We start from the raw sequence: 27,367 nt of genomic DNA on the forward strand, positions 1-27,367 counted from the left end.
TGAAAGTATCATCCAGTTTGGGTGAAAAAATATTTGCTGAGATTTCTGGAGATTCGTAATTTTTGGAAGCTTGGCAACCCCTTTCCATGAAAGTGTTTCTCGCCAGTCACTGCTTAGGGCTACATCAAGAGGAAACAAAACATAGAGATAGAACGTGAAACTACTTTACTGTGTCAAGTTTCAAGAAGCTAGCACAAACCGTGTTGGATTTAGAGTTCCAAATACATCTATCAATATAGGAGAAAACAGAGTGAAACCTAAAAATTCAAACTGTTACAGGAAATGAACGCTTCAACATAGAAGAACGACATTTGGGGAACCAAGTCGCCTTAGTGTACTGATCATTACCTGAAAGTATCATCCAGTTTGGGTGAAAAAATATTTGCTGAGATTTCTGGAGATTCGTAATTTTTGGAAGCTTGGCAACCCCTTTCCATGAAAGTGTTTCTCGCCAGTCACTGCTTAGGGCTACATCAAGAGGAAACAAAACATAGAGATAGAACGTGAAACTACTTTACTGTGTCAAGTTTCAAGAAGCTAGCACAAACCGTGTTGGATTTAGAGTTCCAAATACATCTATCAATATAGGAGAAAACGGAGTGAAACCTAAAAATTCAAAATGTTACTGGAAATGAACGCTTCAACATAGAAGAACGAAATTTGGGGAACCAAGTCGCCTTCCTGTACTGATCATTACCTGAAAGTATCATCCAGTTTGGGTGAAAAAATATTTGCTGAGATTTCTGGAGATTCGTAATTTTTGGAAGCTTGGCAACTCCTCTCCATGAAAGTGGTTCTCGCCAGTCACTGCTTAGGGCTACAGCAAGAGGAAACAAAACATAGAGATAGAACGTGAAACTACTTTACTGTATCAAGTTTCAAGAAGCTAGCACAAACCGTGTTGGATTTAGAGTTCCAAATACATGTATCAATATAGGAGAAAACAGAGTGAAAACTAAAAATTCAAAATGTTACTGGAAATGAACGCTTCAACATAGAAGAACGAAATTTGGGGAACCAAGTCGCCTTAGTGTACTGATCATTACCTGAAAGTATCATCCAGTTTGGGTGAAAAAATATTTGCTGAGATTTCTGGAGATTCGTAACTTTTGGAAGCTTGGCAACCTTTTTCCATGAAAGTGTTTCTCGCCAGTCACTGCTTAGGGCTACATCAAGAGGAAACAGAATATAGAGATAGAACGTGAAACTACTTTACTTTGTCAAGTTTCATGAAGCTAGCACAAACCGTGTTGGATTTAGAGTTCCAAATACATCTATTAATATAGGAGAAAACAGAGTGAAACCTAAAAATTCAAACTGTTACTGGAAATGAACGCTTCAACATAGAAGAACGACATTTTGGGAACCAAGTCGCCTTCGTGTACTGATCATTACCTGAAAGTATCATCCAGTTTGGGTGAAAAAAGATTTGCTGAGATTTCTGGAGATTCGTAATTTTTGGAAGCTTGGCAACCCCTCTCCATGAAAGTGGTTCTCGCCAGTCACTGCTTAGGGCTACAGCAAGAGGAAACAAAACATAGAGATAGAACGTGAAACTACTTTACTGTGTCAAGTTTCAAGAAGCTAGCACAAACCGTGTTGGATTTAGAGTTCCAAATACATGCATCAATATAGGAGAAAACAGAGTGAAACCTAAAAATTCAAACTGTTACAGGAAATGAACGCTTCAACATAGAAGAACGACATTTGGGGAACCAAGTCGCCTTCGTGTACTGATCATTACCTGAAAGTATCATCCAGTTTGGGTGAAAAAATATTTGCTGAGATTTCTGGAGATTCGTAATTTTTGGAAGCTTGGCAACCCCTTTCCATGAAAGTGTTTCTCGCCAGTCACTGCTTAGGGCTACATCAAGAGGAAACAAAACATAGAGATAGAACGTGAAACTACTTTACTGTGTCAGGTTTCAAGAAGCTAGCACAAACCGTGTTGGATTCAGAGTTCCAAATACATCTATCAATATAGGAGAAAACAGAGTGAAACCTAAAAATTCAAACTGTTACTGGAAATGAACGCTTCAACATAGAAGAACGAAATTGGTGAACCAAGTCGCCTTAGTGTACTGATCATTACCTGAAAGTATCATCCAGTTTGGGTGAAAAAATATTTGCTGAGATTTCTGGAGATTCGTAATTTTTGGAAGCTTGGCAACCCCTTTCCATGAAAGTGTTTCTCGCCAGTCACTGCTTAGGGCTACATCAAGAGGAAACAAAACATAGAGATAGAACTTGAAACTACTTTACTGTGTCAAGTTTCAAGAAGCTAGCACAAACCGTGTTGGATTTAGAGTTCCAAATACATCTATCAATATAGGAGAAAACAGAGTGAAACCTAAAAATTCAAAGTGTTACTGGAAATGAACGCTTCAACATAGAAGAACGACATTTGGGGAACCAAGTCGCCTTAGTGTACTGATCATTACCTGAAAGTATCATCCAGTTTGGGTGAAAAAATATTTGCTGAGATTTTTGGAGATTCGTAATTTTTGGAAGCTTGGCAACCCCTCTCCATGAAAGTGGTTCTCGCCAGTCACTGCTTAGGGCTACAGCAAGAGGAAACAAAACATAGAGATAGAACGTGAAACTACTTTACTGTATCAAGTTTCAAGAAGCTAGCACAAACCGTGTTGGATTTAGAGTTCCAAATACATGTATCAATATAGGAGAAAACAGAGTGAAACCTAAAAATTCAAACTGTTACTGGAAATGAACGCTTCAACATAGAAGAACGACATTTGGGGAACCAAGTCGCCTTCATGTACTGATCATTACCTGAAAGTATCATCCAGTTTGGGTGAAAAAATATTTGCTGAGATTTCTGGAGATTCGTAATTTTTGGAAGCTTGGCAACCCCTTTCCATGAAAGTGTTTCTCGCCAGTCACTGCTTAGGGCTACATCAAGAGGAAACAAAACCTAGAGATAGAACGTGAAACTACTTTACTGTGTCAAGTTTCAAGAAGCTAGCACAAACCGTGTTGGATTTAGAGTTCCAAATACATGTATCAATATAGGAGAAAACAGAGTGAAACCTAAAAATTCAAACTGTTACTGGAAATGAACGCTTCAACATAGAAGAACGACATCTGGGGAACCAAGTCGCCTTCGTGTACTGATCATTACCTGAAAGTATCATCCAGTTTGGGTGAAAAAATATTTGCTGAGATTTCTGGAGATTCGTAACTTTTGGAAGCTTGGCAACCTTTTTCTATGAAAGTGTTTCTCGCCAGTCACTGCTTAGGGCTACATCAAGAGGAAACAGAATATAGAGATAGAACGTGAACCTACTTTACTTTGTCAAGTTTCATGAAGCTAGCACAAACCGTGTTGGATTTAGAGTTCCAAATACATCTATCAATATAGCAGAAAACAGAGTGAAACCTAAAAATTCAAACTGTTACTGGAAATGAACGCTTCAACATAGAAGAACTACATTTGGGGAACCAAGTCGCCTTCGTGTACTGATCATTACCTGAAAGTATCATCCAGTTTGGTTGAAAAAATATTTGCTGAGATTTCTGGAGATTCGTAATTTTTGGAAGCTTGGCAACCCCTCTCCATGAAAGTGGTTCTCGCCAGTCACTGCTTAGGGCTACAGCAAGAGGAAACAAAACATAGAGATAGAACGTGAAACTACTTTACTGTATCAAGTTTCAAGAAGCTAGCACAAACCGTGTTGGATTTAGAGTTCCAAATACATGTATCAATATAGGAGAAAACAGAGTGAAACCTAAAAATTCAAACTGTTACAGGAAATGAACGCTTCAGCATAGAAGAACGACATTTGGGGAACCAAGTCGCCTTCGTGTACTGATCATTACCTGAAAGTATCATCCAGTTTGGGTGAAAAAATATTTGCTGAGATTTCTGGAGATTCGTAATTTTTGGAAGCTTGGCAACCCCTTTCCATGAAAGTGTTTCTCGCCAGTCACTGCTTAGGGCTACATCAAGAGGAAACAAAACACAGAGATAGAACGTGAAACTACTTTATTGTGTCAAGTTTCAAGAAGCTAGCACAAACCGTGTTGGATTTAGAGTTCCAAATACATGTATCAATATAGGAGAAAACAGAGTGAAACCTAAAAATTCAAACTGTTACAGGAAATGAACGCTTCAACATAGAAGAACGACATTTGGGGAACCAAGTCGCCTTAGTGTACTGATCATTACCTGAAAGTATCATCCAGTTTGGGTGAAAAAATATTTGCTGAGATTTCTGGAGATTCGTAATTTTTGGAAGCTTGGCAACCCCTTTCCATGAAAGTGTTTCTCGCCAGTCACTGCTTAGGGCTACATCAAGAGGAAACAAAACATAGAGATAGAACGTGAAACTACTTTACTGTGTCAAGTTTCAAGAAGCTAGCACAAACCGTGTTGGATTTAGAGTTCCAAATACATCTATCAATATAGCAGAAAACAGAGTGAAACCTAAAAATTCAAACTGTTACTGGAAATGAACGCTTCAACATAGAAGAACTACATTTGGGGAACCAAGTCGCCTTCGTGTACTGATCATTACCTGAAAGTATCATCCAGTTTGGTTGAAAAAATATTTGCTGAGATTTCTGGAGATTCGTAATTTTTGGAAGCTTGGCAACCCCTCTCCATGAAAGTGGTTCTCGCCAGTCACTGCTTAGGGCTACAGCAAGAGGAAACAAAACATAGAGATAGAACGTGAAACTACTTTACTGTATCAAGTTTCAAGAAGCTAGCACAAACCGTGTTGGATTTAGAGTTCCAAATACATGTATCAATATAGGAGAAAACAGAGTGAAAACTAAAAATTCAAAATGTTACTGGAAATGAACGCTTCAACATAGAAGAACGAAATTTGGGGAACCAAGTCGCCTTAGTGTACTGATCATTACCTGAAAGTATCATCCAGTTTGGGTGAAAAAATATTTGCTGAGATTTCTGGAGATTCGTAACTTTTGGAAGCTTGGCAACCTTTTTCCATGAAAGTGTTTCTCGCCAGTCACTGCTTAGGGCTACATCAAGAGGAAACAGAATATAGAGATAGAACGTGAAACTACTTTACTTTGTCAAGTTTCATGAAGCTAGCACAAACCGTGTTGGATTTAGAGTTCCAAATACATCTATTAATATAGGAGAAAACAGAGTGAAACCTAAAAATTCAAACTGTTACTGGAAATGAACGCTTCAACATAGAAGAACGACATTTTGGGAACCAAGTCGCCTTCGTGTACTGATCATTACCTGAAAGTATCATCCAGTTTGGGTGAAAAAAGATTTGCTGAGATTTCTGGAGATTCGTAATTTTTGGAAGCTTGGCAACCCCTCTCCATGAAAGTGGTTCTCGCCAGTCACTGCTTAGGGCTACAGCAAGAGGAAACAAAACATAGAGATAGAACGTGAAACTACTTTACTGTGTCAAGTTTCAAGAAGCTAGCACAAACCGTGTTGGATTTAGAGTTCCAAATACATGCATCAATATAGGAGAAAACAGAGTGAAACCTAAAAATTCAAACTGTTACAGGAAATGAACGCTTCAACATAGAAGAACGACATTTGGGGAACCAAGTCGCCTTCGTGTACTGATCATTACCTGAAAGTATCATCCAGTTTGGGTGAAAAAATATTTGCTGAGATTTCTGGAGATTCGTAATTTTTGGAAGCTTGGCAACCCCTTTCCATGAAAGTGTTTCTCGCCAGTCACTGCTTAGGGCTACATCAAGAGGAAACAAAACATAGAGATAGAACGTGAAACTACTTTACTGTGTCAGGTTTCAAGAAGCTAGCACAAACCGTGTTGGATTCAGAGTTCCAAATACATCTATCAATATAGGAGAAAACAGAGTGAAACCTAAAAATTCAAACTGTTACTGGAAATGAACGCTTCAACATAGAAGAACGAAATTGGTGAACCAAGTCGCCTTAGTGTACTGATCATTACCTGAAAGTATCATCCAGTTTGGGTGAAAAAATATTTGCTGAGATTTCTGGAGATTCGTAATTTTTGGAAGCTTGGCAACCCCTTTCCATGAAAGTGTTTCTCGCCAGTCACTGCTTAGGGCTACATCAAGAGGAAACAAAACATAGAGATAGAACTTGAAACTACTTTACTGTGTCAAGTTTCAAGAAGCTAGCACAAACCGTGTTGGATTTAGAGTTCCAAATACATCTATCAATATAGGAGAAAACAGAGTGAAACCTAAAAATTCAAAGTGTTACTGGAAATGAACGCTTCAACATAGAAGAACGACATTTGGGGAACCAAGTCGCCTTAGTGTACTGATCATTACCTGAAAGTATCATCCAGTTTGGGTGAAAAAATATTTGCTGAGATTTTTGGAGATTCGTAATTTTTGGAAGCTTGGCAACCCCTCTCCATGAAAGTGGTTCTCGCCAGTCACTGCTTAGGGCTACAGCAAGAGGAAACAAAACATAGAGATAGAACGTGAAACTACTTTACTGTATCAAGTTTCAAGAAGCTAGCACAAACCGTGTTGGATTTAGAGTTCCAAATACATGTATCAATATAGGAGAAAACAGAGTGAAACCTAAAAATTCAAACTGTTACTGGAAATGAACGCTTCAACATAGAAGAACGACATTTGGGGAACCAAGTCGCCTTCGTGTACTGATCATTACCTGAAAGTATCATCCAGTTTGGGTGAAAAAATATTTGCTGAGATTTCTGGAGATTCGTAATTTTTGGAAGCTTGGCAACCCCTTTCCATGAAAGTGTTTCTCGCCAGTCACTGCTTAGGGCTACATCAAGAGGAAACAAAACCTAGAGATAGAACGTGAAACTACTTTACTGTGTCAAGTTTCAAGAAGCTAGCACAAACCGTGTTGGATTTAGAGTTCCAAATACATGTATCAATATAGGAGAAAACAGAGTGAAACCTAAAAATTCAAACTGTTACTGGAAATGAACGCTTCAACATAGAAGAACGACATCTGGGGAACCAAGTCGCCTTCGTGTACTGATCATTACCTGAAAGTATCATCCAGTTTGGGTGAAAAAATATTTGCTGAGATTTCTGGAGATTCGTAACTTTTGGAAGCTTGGCAACCTTTTTCTATGAAAGTGTTTCTCGCCAGTCACTGCTTAGGGCTACATCAAGTGGAAACAGAATATAGAGATAGAACGTGAACCTACTTTACTTTGTCAAGTTTCATGAAGCTAGCACAAACCGTGTTGGATTTAGAGTTCCAAATACATCTATCAATATAGCAGAAAACAGAGTGAAACCTAAAAATTCAAACTGTTACTGGAAATGAACGCTTCAACATAGAAGAACGACATCTGGGGAACCAAGTCGCCTTCGTGTACTGATCATTACCTGAAAGTATCATCCAGTTTGGTTGAAAAAATATTTGCTGAGATTTCTGGAGATTCGTAATTTTTGGAAGCTTGGCAACCCCTCTCCATGAAAGTGGTTCTCGCCAGTCACTGCTTAGGGCTACAGCAAGAGGAAACAAAACATAGAGATAGAACGTGAAACTACTTTACTGTATCAAGTTTCAAGAAGCTAGCACAAACCGTGTTGGATTTAGAGTTCCAAATACATGTATCAATATAGGAGAAAACAGAGTGAAACCTAAAAATTCAAACTGTTACAGGAAATGAACGCTTCAGCATAGAAGAACGACATTTGGGGAACCAAGTCGCCTTCGTGTACTGATCATTACCTGAAAGTATCATCCAGTTTGGGTGAAAAAATATTTGCTGAGATTTCTGGAGATTCGTAAATTTTGGAAGCTTGGCAACCCCTTTCCATGAAAGTGTTTCTCGCCAGTCACTGCTTAGGGCTACATCAAGAGGAAACAAAACACAGAGATAGAACGTGAAACTACTTTATTGTGTCAAGTTTCAAGAAGCTAGCACAAACCGTGTTGGATTTAGAGTTCCAAATACATCTATCAATATAGGAGAAAACAGAGTGAAACCTAAAAATTCAAACTGTTACAGGAAATGAACGCTTCAACATAGAAGAACGACATTTGGGGAACCAAGTCGCCTTCGTGTACTGATCATTACCTGAAAGTATCATCCAGTTTGGGTGAAAAAATATTTGCTGAGATTTCTGGAGATTCGTAATTTTTAGAAACTTGGCAACCCCTTTCCATGAAAGTGTTTCTCGCCAGTCACTGCTTAGGGCTACATCAAGAGGAAACAAAACATAGAGATAGAACGTGAAACTACTTTACTGTGTCAAGTTTCAAGAAGCTAGCACAAACCGTGTTGGATTTAGAGTTCCAAATACATGTATCAATATAGGAGAAAACAGAGTGAAACCTAAAAGTTCAAACTGTTACAGGAAATGAACGCTTCAACATAGAAGAACGACATTTGGGGAACCAAGTCGCCTTAGTGTACTGATCATTACCTGAAAGTATCATCCAGTTTGGGTGAAAAAATATTTGCTGAGATTTCTGGAGATTCGTAATTTTTGGAAGCTTGGCAACCCCTTTCCATGAAAGTGGTTCTCGCCAGTCACTGCTTAGGGCTACATCAAGAGGAAACAAAACATAGAGATAGAACGTGAAACTACATTACTGTATCAAGTTTCAAGAAGCTAGCACAAACCGTGTTGGATTTAGAGTTCCAAATACATGTATCAATATAGGAGAAAACAGAGTGAAACCTAAAAATTCAAACTGTTACTGGAAATGAACGCTTCAACATAGAAGAACGACATTTGGGGAACCAAGTCGCCTTAGTGTACTGATCATTACCTGAAAGTATCATCCAGTTTGGGTGAAAAAATATTTGCTGAGATTTCTGGAGATTCGTAATTTTTGGAAGCTTGGCAACCCCTCTCCATGAAAGTGGTTCTCGCCAGTCACTGCTTAGGGCTACAGCAAGAGGAAACAAAACATAGAGATAGAACGTGAAACTACTTTACTGTGTCAAGTTTCAAGAAGCTAGCACAAACCGTGTTGGTTTTAGAGTTCCAAATACATGTATCAATATAGGAGAAAACAGAGTGAAACCTAAAAATTCAAACTGTTACAGGAAATGAACGCTTCAACATAGAAGAACGACATTTGGGGAACCAAGTCGCCTTAGTGTACTGATCATTACCTGAAAGTATCATCCAGTTTGGGTGAAAAAATATTTGCTGAGATTTCTGGAGATTCGTAATTTTTGGAAGCTTGGCAACCCCTTTCCATGAAAGTGTTTCTCGCCAGTCACTGCTTAGGGCTACATCAAGAGGAAACAAAACATAGAGATAGAACGTGAAACTACTTTACTGTGTCAAGTTTCAAGAAGCTAGCAGAAACCGTGTTGGATTTAGAGTTCCAAATACATGTATCAATATAGGAGAAAACAGAGTGAAACCTAAAAATTCAAACTGTTACTGGAAATGAACGCTTCAATATAGAAGAACGAAATTTGGGGAACCAAGTCGCCTTAGTGTACTGATCATTACCTGAAAGTATCATCCAGTTTGGGTGAAAAAATATTTGCTGAGATTTCTGGAGATTCGTAACTTTTGGAAGCTTGGCAACCTTTTTCCATGAAAGTGTTTCTCGCCAGTCACTGCTTAGGGCTACATCAAGAGGAAACAGAATATAGAGATAGAACGTGAAACTACTTTACTGTGTCAAGTTTCATGAAGCTAGCACATACCGTGTTGGATTTAGAGTTCCAAATACATCTATCAATATAGGAGAAAACAGAGTGAAACCTAAAAATTCAAACTGTTACTGGAAATGAACGCTTCAACATAGAAGAACGAAATTTGGGGAACCAAGTCGCCTTAGTGTACTGATCATTACCTGAAAGTATCATCCAGTTTGGGTGAAAAAATATTTGCTGAGATTTCTGGAGATTCGTAATTTTTGGAAGCTTGGCAAACCCTTTCCATGAAAGTGTTTCTCGCCAGTCACTGCTTAGGGCTACATCAAGAGGAAACAAAACATAGAGATAGAACGTGAAACTACTTTACTGTGTCAAGTTTCAAGAAGCTAGCACAAACCGTGTTGGATTTAGAGTTCCAAATACATGTATCAATATAGGAGAAAACAGAGTGAAACCTAAAAATTCAAACTGTTACTGGAAATGAACGCTTCAATATAGAAGAACGAAATTTGGGGAACCAAGTCGCCTTAGTGTACTGATCATTACCTGAAAGTATCATCCAGTTTGGGTGAAAAAATATTTGCTGAGATTTCTGGAGATTCGTAACTTTTGGAAGCTTGGCAACCTTTTTCCATGAAAGTGTTTCTCGCCAGTCACTGCTTAGGGCTACATCAAGAGGAAACAGAATATAGAGATAGAACGTGAAACTACTTTACTGTGTCAAGTTTCATGAAGCTAGCACATACCGTGTTGGATTTAGAGTTCCAAATACATCTATCAATATAGGAGAAAACAGAGTGAAACCTAAAAATTCAAACTGTTACAGGAAATGAACGCTTCAACATAGAAGAACGACATTTGGGGAACCAAGTCGCCTTAGTGTACTGATCATTACCTGAAAGTATCATCCAGTTTGGGTGAAAAAATATTTGCTGAGATTTCTGGAGATTCGTAATTTTTGGAAGCTTGGCAACCCCTTTCCATGAAAGTGGTTCTCGGCAGTCACTGCTTAGGGCTACATCAAGAGGAAACAAAACATAGAGGTAGAACGTGAAACTATTTTACTGTGTCAAGTTTCAAGAAGCTAGCACAAACCGTGTTGGATTTAGAGTTCCAAATACATCTATCAATATAGGAGAAAACAGAGTGAAACCTAAAAATTCAAACTGTTCCTGGAAATGAACGCTTCAACATAGAAGAACGAAATTTGGGGAACCAAGTCGCCTTAGTGTACTGATCATTACCTGAAAGTATCATCCATTTTGGGTGAAAAAATATTTGCTGAGATTTTTGGAGATTCGTAATTTTTGGAAGCTTGGCAACCCCTCTCCATGAAAGTGGTTCTCGCCAGTCACTGCTTAGGGCTACAGCAAGAGGAAACAAAACATAGAGATAGAACGTGAAACTACTTTACTGTATCAAGTTTCAAGAAGCTAGCACAAACCGTGTTGGATTTAGAGTTCCAAATACATGTATCAATATAGGAGAAAACAGAGTGAAACCTAAAAATTCAAACTGTTACTGGAAATGAACGCTTCAACATAGAAGAACGACATTTGGGGAACCAAGTCGCCTTAGTGTACTGATCATTACCTGAAAGTATCATCCAGTTTGGGTGAAAAAATATTTGCTGAGATTTCTGGAGATTCGTAATTTTTGGAAGCTTGGCAACCCCTTTCCATGAAAGTGGTTCTCGCCAGTCACTTCTTAGGGCTACAGCAAGAGGAAACAAAACATAGAGGTAGAACGTGAAACTACTTTACTGTGTCAAATTTCAAGAAGCTAGCACAAACCGTGTTGGATTTAGAGTTCCAAATACATCTATCAATATAGGAGAAAACAGAGTGAAACCTAAAAATTCAAACTGTTACTGGAAATGAACGCTTCAACATAGAAGAACGAAATTTGGGGAACCAAGTCGCCTTAGTGTACTGATCATTACCTGAAAGTATCATCCAGTTTGGGTGAAAAAATATTTGCTGAGATTTCTGGAGATTCGTAACTTTTGGAAGCTTGGCAACCTTTTTCCATGAAAGTGTTTTTCGCCAGTCACTGCTTAGGGCTACATCAAGAGGAAACAGAATATAGAGATAGAACGTGAAACTACTTTACTTTGTCAAGTTTCATGAAGCTAGCACATACCGTGTTGGATTTAGAGTTCCAAATACATCTATCAATATAGGAGAAAACAGAGTGAAACCTAAAAATTCAAACTGTTACTGGAAATGAACGCTTCAACATAGAAGAACGAAATTTGGGGAACCAAGTCGCCTTAGTGTACTGATCATTACCTGAAAGTATCATCCAGTTTGGGTGAAAAAATATTTGCTGAGATTTCTGGAGATTCGTAATTTTTGGAAGCTTGGCAACCCCTCTCCATGAAAGTGGTTCTCGCCAGTCACTGCTTAGGGCTACAGCAAGAGGAAACAAAACATAGAGATAGAACGTGAAACTACTTTACTGTATCAAGTTTCAAGAAGCTAGCACAAACCGTGTTGGATTTAGAGTTCCAAATACATGTATCAATATAGGAGAAAACAGAGTGAAACCTAAAAATTCAAACTCTTACAGGAAATGAACGCTTCAACATAGAAGAACGACATTTGGGGAACCAAGTCGCCTTCCTGTACTGATCATTACCTGAAAGTATCATCCAGTTTGGGTGAAAAAATATTTGCTGAGATTTCTGGAGATTCGTAACTTTTGGAAGCTTGGCAACCTTTTTCCATGAAAGTGTTTCTCACCAGTCACTGCTTAGGGCTACATCAAGAGGAAACAGAATATAGAGATAGAACGTGAAACTACTTTACTTTGTCAAGTTTCATGAAGCTAGCACAAACCGTGTTGGATTTAGAGTTCCAAATACATCTATCAATATAGGAGAAAACAGAGTGAAACCTAAAAATTCAAACTGTTACAGGAAATGAACGCTTCAACATAGAAGAACGACATTTGGGGAACCAAGTCGCCTTAGTGTACTGATCATTACCTGAAAGTATCATCCAGTTTGGGTGAAAAAATATTTGCTGAGATTTCTGGAGATTCGTAATTTTTGGAAGCTTGGCAACCCCTTTCCATGAAAGTGTTTCTCGCCAGTCACTGCTTAGGGCTACATCAAGAGGAAACAAAACATAGAGATAGAACTTGAAACTACTTTACTGTGTCAAGTTTCAAGAAGCTAGCACAAACCGTGTTGGATTTAGAGTTCCAAATACATCTATCAATATAGGAGAAAACAGAGTGAAACCTAAAAATTCAAACTGTTACTGGAAATGAACGCTTCAACATAGAAGAACGACATTTGGGGAACCAAGTCGCCTTAGTGTACTGATCATTACCTGAAAGTATCATCCAGTTTGGGTGAAAAAATATTTGCTGAGATTTTTGGAGATTCGTAATTTTTGGAAGCTTGGCAACCCCTCTCCATGAAAGTGGTTCTCGCCAGTCACTGCTTAGGGCTACAGCAAGAGGAAACAAAACATAGAGATAGAACGTGAAACTACTTTACTGTGTCAAGTTTCAAGAAGCTAGCACAAACCGTGTTGGATTTAGAGTTCCAAATACATGTATCAATATAGGAGAAAACAGAGTGAAACCTAAAAATTCAAACTGTTACTGGAAATGAACGCTTCAACATAGAAGAACGACATTTGGGGAACCAAGTCGCCTTTGTGTACTGATCATTACCTGAATGTATCATCCAGTTTGGGTGAAAAAATATTTGCTGAGATTTCTGGAGATTCGTAATTTTTGGAAGCTTGGCAACCCCTCTCTATGAAAGTGGTTCTCGCCAGTCACTGCTTAGGGCTACAGCAAGAGGAAACAAAACATAGAGATAGAACGTGAAACTACTTTACTGTGTCAAGTTTCAAGAAGCTAGCACAAACCGTGTTGGATTTAGAGTTCCAAATACATGTATCAATATAGGAGAAAACAGAGTGAAACCTAAAAATTCAAACTCTTACAGGAAATGAACGCTTCAACATAGAAGAACGACATTTGGGGAACCAAGTCGCCTTCGTGTACTGATCATTACCTGAAAGTATCATCCAGTTTGGGTGAAAAAATATTTGCTGAGATTTCTGGAGATTCGTAATTTTTGGAAGCTTGGCAACCCCTCTCCATGAAAGTGGTTCTCGCCAGTCACTGCTTAGGGCTATAGCAAAAGGAAACAAAACATAGAGATAGAACGTGAAACTACTTTACTGTGTCAAGTTTCAAGAAGCTAGCACAAACCGTGTTGGATTTAGAGTTCCAAATACATGTATCAATATAGGAGAAAACAGAGTTAAACCTAAAAATTCAAACTGTTACAGGAAATGAACGCTTCAACATAGAAGAACGACATTTGGGGAACCAAGTCGCCTTCGTGTACTGATCATTACCTGAAAGTATCATCCAGTTTGGGTGAAAAAATATTTGCTGAGATTTCTGGAGATTCGTAATTTTTGGAAGCTTGGCAACCCCTTTCCATGAAAGTGTTTCTCGCCAGTCACTGCTTAGGGCTACATCAAGAGGAAACAATACATAGAGATAGAACTTGAAACTACTTTACTGTGTCAAGTTTCAAGAAGCTAGCACAAACCGTGTTGGATTTAGAGTTCCAAATACATCTATCAATATATTAGAAAACAGAGTGAAACCTAAAAATTCAAACTGTTACTGGAAATGAACGCTTCAACATAGAATAACGACATTTGGGGAACCAAGTCGCCTTAGTGTACTGATCATTACCTGAAAGTATCATCCAGTTTGGGTGAAAAAATATTTGCTGAGATTTTTGGAGATTCCTAATTTTTGGAAGCTTGGCAACCCCTCTCCATGAAAGTGGTTCTCGCCAGTCACTGCTTAGGGCTACAGCAAGAGGAAACAAAACATAGAGGTAGAACGTGAAACTACTTTACTGTGTCAAGTTTCAAGAAGCTAGCACAAACCGTGTTGGATTTAGAGTTCCAAATACATCTATCAATATAGGAGAAAACAGAGTGAAACCTAAAAATTCAAACTGTTACTGGAAATGAACGCTTCAACATAGAAGAACAAAATTTGGGGAACCAAGTCGCCTTAGTGTACTGATCATTACCTGAAAGTATCATCCAGTTTGGGTGAAAAAATATTTGCTGAGATTTTTGGAGATTCGTAATTTTTGGAAGCTTGGCAACCCCTCTCCATGAAAGTGGTTCTCGGCAGTCACTGCTTAGGGCTACAGCAAGAGGAAACAAAACATAGAGATAGAACGTGAAACTACTTTACTGTATCAAGTTTCAAGAAGCTAGCACAAACCGTGTTGGATTTAGAGTTCCAAATACATGTATCAATATAGGAGAAAACAGAGTGAAACCTAAAAATTCAAACTGTTACTGGAAATGAACGCTTCAACATAGAAGAACGAAATTTGGGGAACCAAGTCGCCTTAGTGTACTGATCATTACCTGAAAGTATCATCCAGTTTGGGTGAAAAAATATTTGCTGAGATTTCTGGAGATTCGTAATTTTTGGAAGCTTGGCAACCCCTTTCCATGAAAGTGGTTCTCGCCAGTCACTGCTTAGGGCTACAGCAAGAGGAAACAAAACATACAGGTAGAACGTGAAACTATTTTACTGTGTCAAGTTTCAAGAAGCTAGCACAAACCGTGTTGGATTTAGAGTTCCAAATACATCTATCAATATAGGAGAAAACAGAGTGAAACCTAAAAATTCAAACTGTTCCTGGAAATGAACGCTTCAACATAGAAGAACGAAATTTGGGGAACCAAGTCGCCTTAGTGTACTGATCATTACCTGAAAGTATCATCCATTTTGGGTGAAAAAATATTTGCTGAGATTTTTGGAGATTCGTAATTTTTGGAAGCTTGGCAACCCCTCTCCATGAAAGTGGTTCTCGCCAGTCACTGCTTAGGGCTACAGCAAGAGGAAACAAAACATAGAGATAGAACGTGAAACTACTTTACTGTATCAAGTTTCAAGAAGCTAGCACAAACCGTGTTGGATTTAGAGTTCCAAATACATGTATCAATATAGGAGAAAACAGAGTGAAACCTAAAAATTCAAACTGTTACTGGAAATGAACGCTTCAACATAGAAGAACGACATTTGGGGAACCAAGTCGCCTTAGTGTACTGATCATTACCTGAAAGTATCATCCAGTTTGGGTGAAAAAATATTTGCTGAGATTTCTGGAGATTCGTAATTTTTGGAAGCTTGGCAACCCCTTTCCATGAAAGTGGTTCTCGCCAGTCACTTCTTAGGGCTACAGCAAGAGGAAACAAAACATAGAGGTAGAACGTGAAACTACTTTACTGTGTCAAATTTCAAGAAGCTAGCACAAACCGTGTTGGATTTAGAGTTCCAAATACATCTATCAATATAGGAGAAAACAGAGTGAAACCTAAAAATTCAAACTGTTACTGGAAATGAACGCTTCAACATAGAAGAACGAAATTTGGGGAACCAAGTCGCCTTAGTGTACTGATCATTACCTGAAAGTATCATCCAGTTTGGGTGAAAAAATATTTGCTGAGATTTCTGGAGATTCGTAACTTTTGGAAGCTTGGCAACCTTTTTCCATGAAAGTGTTTTTCGCCAGTCACTGCTTAGGGCTACATCAAGAGGAAACAGAATATAGAGATAGAACGTGAAACTACTTTACTTTGTCAAGTTTCATGAAGCTAGCACATACCGTGTTGGATTTAGAGTTCCAAATACATCTATCAATATAGGAGAAAACAGAGTGAAACCTAAAAATTCAAACTGTTACTGGAAATGAACGCTTCAACATAGAAGAACGAAATTTGGGGAACCAAGTCGCCTTAGTGTACTGATCATTACCTGAAAGTATCATCCAGTTTGGGTGAAAAAATATTTGCTGAGATTTCTGGAGATTCGTAATTTTTGGAAGCTTGGCAACCCCTCTCCTTGAAAGTGGTTCTCGCCAGTCACTGCTTAGGGCTACAGCAAGAGGAAACAAAACATAGAGATAGAACGTGAAACTACTTTACTGTATCAAGTTTCAAGAAGCTAGCACAAACCGTGTTGGATTTAGAGTTCCAAATACATGTATCAATATAGGAGAAAACAGAGTGAAACCTAAAAATTCAAACTCTTACAGGAAATGAACGCTTCAACATAGAAGAACGACATTTGGGGAACCAAGTCGCCTTCCTGTACTGATCATTACCTGAAAGTATCATCCAGTTTGGGTGAAAAAATATTTGCTGAGATTTCTGGAGATTCGTAACTTTTGGAAGCTTGGCAACCTTTTTCCATGAAAGTGTTTCTCACCAGTCACTGCTTAGGGCTACATCAAGAGGAAACAGAATATAGAGATAGAACGTGTAACTACTTTACTTTGTCAAGTTTCATGAAGCTAGCACAAACCGTGTTGGATTTAGAGTTCCAAATACATCTATCAATATAGGAGAAAACAGAGTGAAACCTAAAAATTCAAACTGTTACAGGAAATGAACGCTTCAACATAGAAGAACGACATTTGGGGAACCAAGTCGCCTTAGTGTACTGATCATTACCTGAAAGTATCATCCAGTTTGGGTGAAAAAATATTTGCTGAGATTTCTGGAGATTCGTAATTTTTGGAAGCTTGGCAACCCCTTTCCATGAAAGTGTTTCTCGCCAGTCACTGCTTAGGGCTACATCAAGAGGAAACAAAACATAGAGATAGAACTTGAAACTACTTTACTGTGTCAAGTTTCAAGAAGCTAGCACAAACCGTGTTGGATTTAGAGTTCCAAATACATCTATCAATATAGGAGAAAACTGAGTGAAACCTAAAAATTCAAACTGTTACTGGAAATGAACGCTTCAACATAGAAGAACGAAATTTGGGGAACCAAGTCGCCTTAGTGTACTGATCATTACCTGAAAGTATCATCCAGTTTGGGTGAAAAAATATTTGCTGAGATTTTTGGAGATTCGTAATTTTTGGAAGCTTGGCAACCCCTCTCCATGAAAGTGGTTCTCGCCAGTCACTGCTTAGGGCTACAGCAAGAGGAAACAAAACATAGAGATAGAACGTGAAACTACTTTACTGTGTCAAGTTTCAAGAAGCTAGCACAAACCGTGTTGGATTTAGAGTTCCAAATACATGTATCAATATAGGAGAAAACAGAGTGAAACCTAAAAATTCAAACTGTTACTGGAAATGAACGCTTCAACATAGAAGAACGACATTTGGGGAACCAAGTCGCCTTCGTGTACTGATCATTACCTGAATGTATCATCCAGTTTGGGTGAAAAAATATTTGCTGAGATTTCTGGAGATTCGTAATTTTTGGAAGCTTGGCAACCCCTCTCTATGAAAGTGGTTCTCGCCAGTCACTGCTTAGGGCTACAGCAAGAGGAAACAAAACATAGAGATAGAACGTGAAACTACTTTACTGTGTCAAGTTTCAAGAAGCTAGCACAAACCGTGTTGGATTTAGAGTTCCAAATACATGTATCAATATAGGAGAAAACAGAGTGAAACCTAAAAATTCAAACTCTTACAGGAAATGAACGCTTCAACATAGAAGAACGACATTTGGGGAACCAAGTCGCCTTCGTGTACTGATCATTACCTGAAAGTATCATCCAGTTTGGGTGAAAAAATATTTGCTGAGATTTCTGGAGATTCGTAATTTTTGGAAGCTTGGCAACCCCTCTCCATGAAAGTGGTTCTCGCCAGTCACTGCTTAGGGCTATAGCAAAAGGAAACAAAACATAGAGATAGAACGTGAAACTACTTTACTGTGTCAAGTTTCAAGAAGCTAGCACAAACCGTGTTGGATTTAGAGTTCCAAATACATGTATCAATATAGGAGAAAACAGAGTTAAACCTAAAAATTCAAACTGTTACAGGAAATGAACGCTTCAACATAGAAGAACGACATTTGGGGAACCAAGTCGCCTTAGTGTACTGATCATTACCTGAAAGTATCATCCAGTTTGGGTGAAAAAATATTTGCTGAGATTTTTGGAGATTCGTAATTTTTGGAAGCTTGGCAACCCCTCTCCATGAAAGTGGTTCTCGCCAGTCACTGCTTAGGGCTACAGCAAGAGGAAACAAAACATAGAGATAGAACGTGAAACTACTTTACTGTGTCAAGTTTCAAGAAGCTAGCACAAACCGTGTTGGATTTAGAGTTCCAAATACATGTATCAATATAGGAGAAAACAGAGTGAAACCTAAAAATTCAAACTGTTACTGGAAATGAACGCTTCAACATAGAAGAACGACATTTGGGGAACCAAGTCGCCTTCGTGTACTGATCATTACCTGAATGTATCATCCAGTTTGGGTGAAAAAATATTTGCTGAGATTTCTGGAGATTCGTAATTTTTGGAAGCTTGGCAACCCCTCTCTATGAAAGTGCTTCTCGCCAGTCACTGCTTAGGGCTACAGCAAGAGGAAACAAAACATAGAGATAGAACGTGAAACTACTTTACTGTGTCAAGTTTCAAGAAGCTAGCACAAACCGTGTTGGATTTAGAGTTCCAAATACATGTATCAATATAGGAGAAAACAGAGTGAAACCTAAAAATTCAAACTCTTACAGGAAATGAACGCTTCAACATAGAAGAACGACATTTGGGGAACCAAGTCGCCTTCGTGTACTGATCATTACCTGAAAGTATCATCCAGTTTGGGTGAAAAAATATTTGCTGAGATTTCTGGAGATTCGTAATTTTTGGAAGCTTGGCAACCCCTCTCCATGAAAGTGGTTCTCGCCAGTCACTGCTTAGGGCTATAGCAAAAGGAAACAAAACATAGAGATAGAACGTGAAACTACTTTACTGTGTCAAGTTTCAAGAAGCTAGCACAAACCGTGTTGGATTTAGAGTTCCAAATACATGTATCAATATAGGAGAAAACAGAGTTAAACCTAAAAATTCAAACTGTTACAGGAAATGAACGCTTCAACATAGAAGAACGACATTTGGGGAACCAAGTCGCCTTCGTGTACTGATCATTACCTGAAAGTATCATCCAGTTTGGGTGAAAAAATATTTGCTGAGATTTCTGGTGATTCGTAATTTTTGGAAGCTTGGCAATCCCTTTCCATGAAAGTGTTTCTCGCCAGTCACTGCTTAGGGCTACATCAAGAGGAAACAAAACATAGAGATAGAACGTGAAACTACTTTATCGTGTCAAGTTTCAAGAATCTAGCACAAACCGTGTTGGATTTAGAGTTCCAAATACATGTATCAATATAGGAGAAAACAGAGTGAAACCTAAAAATTCAAACTGTTACAGGAAATGAACGCTTCAACATAGAAGAACGACATTTGGGGAACCAAGTCGCGTTAGTGTACTGATCATTACCTGAAAGTATCATCCAGTTTGGGTGAAAAAATATTTGCTGAGATTTCTGGAGATTCGTAATTTTTGGAAGCTTGGCAACCCCTTTCCATGAAAGTGTTTCTCGCCAGTCACTGCTTAGGGCTACATCAAGAGGAAACAATACATAGAGATAGAACTTGAAACTACTTTACTGTGTCAAGTTTCAAGAAGCTAGCACAAACCGTGTTGGATTTAGAGTTCCAAATACATCTATCAATATAGGAGAAAACAGAGTGAAACCTAAAAATTCAAACTGTTCCTGGAAATGAACGCTTCAACATAGAATAACGACATTTGGGGAACCAAGTCGCCTTAGTGTACTGATCATTACCTGAAAGTATCATCCAGTTTGGGTGAAAAAATATTTGCTGAGATTTTTGGAGATTCCTAATTTTTGGAAGCTTGGCAACCCCTCTCCATGAAAGTGGTTCTCGCCAGTCACTGCTTAGGGCTACAGCAAGAGGAAACAAAACATAGAGGTAGAACGTGAAACTACTTTACTGTGTCAAGTTTCAAGAAGCTAGCACAAACCGTGTTGGATTTAGAGTTCCAAATACATCTATCAATATAGGAGAAAACAGAGTGAAACCTAAAAATTCAAACTGTTACTGGAAATGAACGCTTCAACATAGAAGAACAAAATTTGGGGAACCAAGTCGCCTTAGTGTACTGATCATTACCTGAAAGTATCATCCAGTTTGGGTGAAAAAATATTTGCTGAGATTTTTGGAGATTCGTAATTTTTGGAAGCTTGGCAACCCCTCTCCATGAAAGTGGTTCTCGGCAGTCACTGCTTAGGGCTACAGCAAGAGGAAACAAAACATAGAGATAGAACGTGAAACTACTTTACTGTATCAAGTTTCAAGAAGCTAGCACAAACCGTGTTGGATTTAGAGTTCCAAATACATGTATCAATATAGGAGAAAACAGAGTGAAACCTAAAAATTCAAACTGTTACTGGAAATGAACGCTTCAACATAGAAGAACGAAATTTGGGGAACCAAGTCGCCTTAGTGTACTGATCATTACCTGAAAGTATCATCCAGTTTGGGTGAAAAAATATTTGCTGAGATTTCTGGAGATTCGTAATTTTTGGAAGCTTGGCAACCCCTTTCCATGAAAGTGGTTCTCGCCAGTCACTGCTTAGGGCTACAGCAAGAGGAAACAAAACATAGAGGTAGAACGTGAAACTATTTTACTGTGTCAAGTTTCAAGAAGCTAGCACAAACCGTGTTGGATTTAGAGTTCCAAATACATCTATCAATATAGGAGAAAACAGAGTGAAACCTAAAAATTCAAACTGTTCCTGGAAATGAACGCTTCAACATAGAAGAACGAAATTTGGGGAACCAAGTCGCCTTAGTGTACTGATCATTACCTGAAAGTATCATCCATTTTGTGTGAAAAAATATTTGCTGAGATTTTTGGAGATTCGTAATTTTTGGAAGCTTGGCAACCCCTCTCCATGAAAGTGGTTCTCGCCAGTCACTGCTTAGGGCTACAGCAAGAGGAAACAAAACATAGAGATAGAACGTGAAACTACTTTACTGTATCAAGTTTCAAGAAGCTAGCACAAACCGTGTTGGATTTAGAGTTCCAAATACATGTATCAATATAGGAGAAAACAGAGTGAAACCTAAAAATTCAAACTGTTACTGGAAATGAACGCTTCAACATAGAAGAACGAACTTTGGGGAACCAAGTCGCCTTAGTGTACTAATCATTACCTGAAAGTATCATCCAGTTTGGGTGAAAAAATATTTGCTGAGATTTCTGGAGATTCGTAATTTTTAGAAGCTTGGCAACCCCTTTCCATGAAAGTGGTTCTCGCCAGTCACTGCTTAGGGCTACAGCAAGAGGAAACAAAACATAGAGATAGAACGTGAAACTACTTTACTGTGTCAAGTTTCAAGAAGCTAGCACAAACCGTGTTGGATTTAGAGTTCCAAATACATGTATCAATATAGGAGAAAACAGAGTGAAACCTAAAAATTCAAACTCTTACAGGAAATGAACGCTTCAACATAGAAGAACGACATTTGGGGAACCAAGTCGCCTTCGTGTACTGATCATTACCTGAAAGTATCATCCAGTTTGGGTGAAAAAATATTTGCTGAGATTTCTGGAGATTCGTAATTTTTGGAAGCTTGGCAACCCCTTTCCATGAAAGTGTTTCTCGCCAGTCACTGCTTAGGGCTACATCAAGAGGAAACAAAACATAGAGATAGAACGTGGAACTACTTTACTGTGTCAAGTTTCAAGAAGCTAGCACAAACCGTGTTGGATTTAGAGTTCCAAATACATCTATCAATATAGGAGAAAACAGAGTGAAACCTAAAAATTCAAACTGTTACAGGAAATGAACGCTTCAACATAGAAGAACGACATTTGGGGAACCAAGTCGCCTTCGTGTACTGATCATTACCTGAAAGTATCATCCAGTTTGGGTGAAAAAATATTTGCTGAGATTTCTGGAGATTCGTAATTTTTGGAAGCTTGGCAACCCCTTTCCATGAAAGTGTTTCTCGCCAGTCACTGCTTAGGGCTACATCAAGAGGAAACAAAACATAGAGATAGAACGTGAAACTACTTTACTGTGTCAAGTTTCAAGAAGCTAGCACAAACCGTGTTGGATTTAGAGTTCCAAATACATGTATCAATATAGGAGAAAACAGAGTGAAACCTAAAAATTCAAACTGTTACTGGAAATGAACGCTTCAACATAGAAGAACGAAATTTGGGGAACCAAGTCGCCTTCGTGTACTGATCATTACCTGAAAGTATCATCCAGTTTGGGTGAAAAAATATTTGCTGAGATTTCTGGAGATTCGTAACTTTTGGAAGCTTGGCAACCTTTTTCCATGAAAGTGTTTCTCACCAGTCACTGCTTAGTGCTACATCAAGAGGAAACAGAATATAGAGATAGAACATGAAACTACTTTACTTTGTCAAGTTTCATGAAGCTAGCACAAACCGTGTTGGATTTAGAGTTCCAAATACATCTATCAATATAGGAGAAAACAGAGTGAAACCTAAAAATTCAAAGTGTTACTGGAAAGGAATGCTTCAACATAGAAGAACGACATTTGGGGAACCAAGTCGCCTTCGTGTACTGATCATTACCTGAAAGTATCATCCAGTTTGGGTGAAAAAATATTTGCTGAGATTTCTGGAGATTCGTAATTTTTGGAAGCTTGGCAACCCATCTCCATGAAAGTGTTTCTCGCCAGTCACTGCTTAGGGCTACATCAAGAGGAAACAAAACATAGAGATAGAACGTGAAACTACTTTATTGTGTCAAGTTTCAAGAAGCTAGCACAAACCGTGTTGGATTTAGAGTTCCAAATACATCTATCAATATAGGAGAAAACAGAGTGAAACCTAAAAATTCAAACTGTTACAGGAAATGAACGCTTCAACATAGAAGAACGACATTTGGGGAACCAAGTCGCCTTAGTGTACTGATCATTACCTGAAAGTATCATCCAGTTTGGGTGAAAAAATATTTGCTGAGATTTCTGGAGATTCGTAATTTTTGGAAGCTTGGCAACCCCTTTCCATGAAAGTGTTTCTCGCCAGTCACTGCTTAGGGCTACATCAAGAATAAACAAAACATAGAGATAGAACTTGAAACTACTTTACTGTGTCAAGTTTCAAGAAGCTAGCACAAACCGTGTTGGATTTAGAGTTCCAAATACATCTATCAATATAGGAGAAAACAGAGTGAAACCTAAAAATTCAAACTGTTACTGGAAATGAACGCTTCAAAATAGAAGAACGACATTTGGGGAACCAAGTCGCCTTAGTGTACTGATCATTACCTGAAAGTATCATCCAGTTTGGGTGAAAAAAGACTTGCTGAGATTTTTGGAGATTCGTAATTTTTGGAAGCTTGGCAACCCCTCTCCATAAAAGTGGTTCTAGCCAGTCACTGCTTAGGGCTACAGCAAGAGGAAACAAAACATAGAGATAGAACGTGAAACTACTTTACTGTGTCAAGTTTCAAGAAGCTAGCACAAACCGTGTTGGATTTAGAGTTCCAAATACATGTATCAATATAGGAGAAAACAGAGTGAAACCTAAAAATTCAAACTGTTACTGGAAATGAACGCTTCAACATAGAAGAACGACATTTGGGGAACCAAGTCGCCTTCGTGTACTGATCATTACCTGAATGTATCATCCAGTTTGGGTGAAAAAAGATTTGCTGAGATTTCTGGAGATTCGTAATTTTTGGAAGCTTGGCAACCCCTCTCCATGAAAGTGTTTCTCGCCAGTCACTGCTTAGGGCTACATCAAGAGGAAACAAAACATAGAGATAGAACGTGAAACTACTTTACTGTGTCAAGTTTCAAGAAGCTAGCACAAACCGTGTTGGATTTAGAGTTCCAAATACATCTATCAATATAGGAGAAAACAGAGTGAAACCTAAAAATTCAAACTGTTACAGGAAATGAACGCTTCAGCATAGAAGAACGACATTTGGGGAACCAAGTCGCCTTAGTGTACTGATCATTACCTGAAAGTATCATCCAGTTTGGGTGAAAAAATATTTGCTGAGATTTCTGGAGATTCGTAATTTTTGGAAGCTTGGCAACCCCTTTCCATGAAAGTGTTTCTCGCCAGTCACTGCTTAGGGCTACATCAAGAGGAAACAAAACATAGAGATAGAACGTGAAACTACTTTACTGTGTCAAGTTTCAAGAAGCTAGCACAAACCGTGTTGGATTTAGAGTTCCAAATACATCTATCAATATAGGAGAAAACAGAGTGAAACCTAAAAATTCAAACTGTTACAGGAAATGAACGCTTCAACATAGAAGAACGACATTTGGGGAACCAAGTCGCGTTAGTGTACTGATCATTACCTGAAAGTATCATCCAGTTTGGTGAAAAAATATTTGCTGAGATTTCTGGAGATTCGTAATTTTTGGAAGCTTGGCAACCCCTTTCCATGAAAGTGTTTCTCGCCAGTCACTGCTTAGGGCTACATCAAGAGGAAACAATACATAGAGATAGAACTTGAAACTACTTTACTGTGTCAAGTTTCAAGAAGCTAGCACAAACCGTGTTGGATTTAGAGTTCCAAATACATCTATCAATATATTAGAAAACAGAGTGAAACCTAAAAATTCAAACTGTTACTGGAAATGAACGCTTCAACATAGAAGAACGACATTTGGGGAACCAAGTCGCCTTAGTGTACTGATCATTACCTGAAAGTATCATCCAGTTTGGGTGAAAAAATATTTGCTGAGATTTTTGGAGATTCCTAATTTTTGGAAGCTTGGCAACCCCTCTCCATGAAAGTGGTTCTCGCCAGTCACTGCTTAGGGCTACAGCAAGAGGAAACAAAACATAGAGGTAGAACGTGAAACTACTTTACTGTGTCAAGTTTCAAGAAGCTAGCACAAACCGTGTTGGATTTAGAGTTCCAAATACATCTATCAATATAGGAGAAAACAGAGTGAAACCTAAAAATTCAAACTGTTACTGGAAATGAACGCTTCAACATAGAAGAACAAAATTTGGGGAACCAAGTCGCCTTAGTGTACTGATCATTACCTGAAAGTATCATCCAGTTTGGGTGAAAAAATATTTGCTGAGATTTTTGGAGATTCGTAATTTTTGGAAGCTTGGCAACCCCTCTCCATGAAAGTGGTTCTCGGCAGTCACTGCTTAGGGCTACAGCAAGAGGAAACAAAACATAGAGATAGAACGTGAAACTACTTTACTGTATCAAGTTTCAAGAAGCTAGCACAAACCGTGTTGGATTTAGAGTTCCAAATACATGTATCAATATAGGAGAAAACAGAGTGAAACCTAAAAATTCAAAGTGTTACAGGAAATGAACGCTTCAACATAGAAGAACGACATTTGGGGAACCAAGTCGCCTTAGTGTACTGATCATTACCTGAAAGTATCATCCAGTTTGGGTGAAAAAAGATTTGCTGAGATTTCTGGAGATTCGTAATTTTTGGAAGCTTGGCAACCCCTCTCCATGAAAGTGGTTCTCGCCAGTCACTGCTTAGGGCTACAGCAAGAGGAATCAAAACATAGTGATAGAACGTGAAACTACTTTACTGTGTCAAGTTTCAAGAAGCTAGCACAAACCGTGTTGGATTTAGAGTTCCAAATACATGTATCAATATAGGAGAAAACAGAGTGAAACCTAAAAATTCAAACTGTTACAGGAAATGATCGCTTCAACATAGAAGAACGACATTTGGGGAACCAAGTCGCCTTAGTGTACTGATCATTACCTGAAAGTATCATCCAGTTTGGGTGAAAAAATATTTGCTGAGATTTTTGGAGATTCGTAATTTTTGGAAGCTTGGCAACCCCTCTCCATGAAAGTGGTTCTCGCCAGTCACTGCTTAGGGCTACATCAAGAGGAAACAAAACCTAGAGATAGAACATGAAACTACTTTACTGTGTCAAGTTTCAAGAAGCTAGCACAAACCGTGTTGGATTTAGAGTTCCAAATACATCTATCAATATAGGAGAAAACAGAGTGAAACCTAAAAATTCAAAGTGTTACTGGAAATGAACGCTTCAACATAGAAGAACGACATTTGGGGAACCAAGTCGCCTTCGTGTACTGATCATTACCTGAAAGTATCATCCAGTTTGGGTGAAAAAATATTTGCTGAGATTTCTAAAGATTCGTAATTTTTGGAAGCTTGGCAATCCCTCTCCATGAAAGTGGTTCTCGCCAGTCAATGCTTAGGGCTGCAGCAAGAGGAAACAAAACATAGAGGTAGAACGTGAAACTATTTTACTGTGTCAAGTTTAGAGAAGCTAGCACAAACCGTGTTGGATTTAGAGTTCCAAATACATCTATCAATATAGGAGAAAACAGAGTGAAACCTAAAAATTCAAACTATTCCTGGAAATGAACGCTTCAACATAGAAGAACGAAATTTGGGGAACCAAGTCGCCTTAGTGTACTGATCATTACCTGAAAGTATCATCCATTTTGGGTGAAAAAATATTTGCTGAGATTTTTGGAGATTCGTAATTTTTGGAAGCTTGGCAACCCCTCTCCATGAAAGTGGTTCTCGCCAGTCACTGCTTAGGGCTACAGCAAGAGGAAACAAAACATAGAGATAGAACGTGAAACTACTTTACTGTATCAAGTTTCAAGAAGCTAGCACAAACCGTGTTGGATTTAGAGTTCCAAATACATGTATCAATATAGGAGAAAACAGAGTGAAACCTAAAAATTCAAACTGTTACTGGAAATGAACGCTTCAACATAGAAGAACGAACTTTGGGGAACCAAGTCGCCTTAGTGTACTAATCATTACCTGAAAGTATCATCCAGTTTGGGTGAAAAAATATTTGCTGAGATTTCTGGAGATTCGTAATTTTTAGAAGCTTGGCAACCCCTTTCCATGAAAGTGGTTCTCGCCAGTCACTGCTTAGGGCTACAGCAAGAGGAAACAAAACATAGAGA

The sequence above is a fragment of the Spermophilus citellus genome, assembly GCF_964194105.1.
Source record: "Spermophilus citellus genome assembly, chromosome: 10".
NCBI lineage: Eukaryota > Metazoa > Chordata > Mammalia > Rodentia > Sciuridae > Spermophilus > Spermophilus citellus.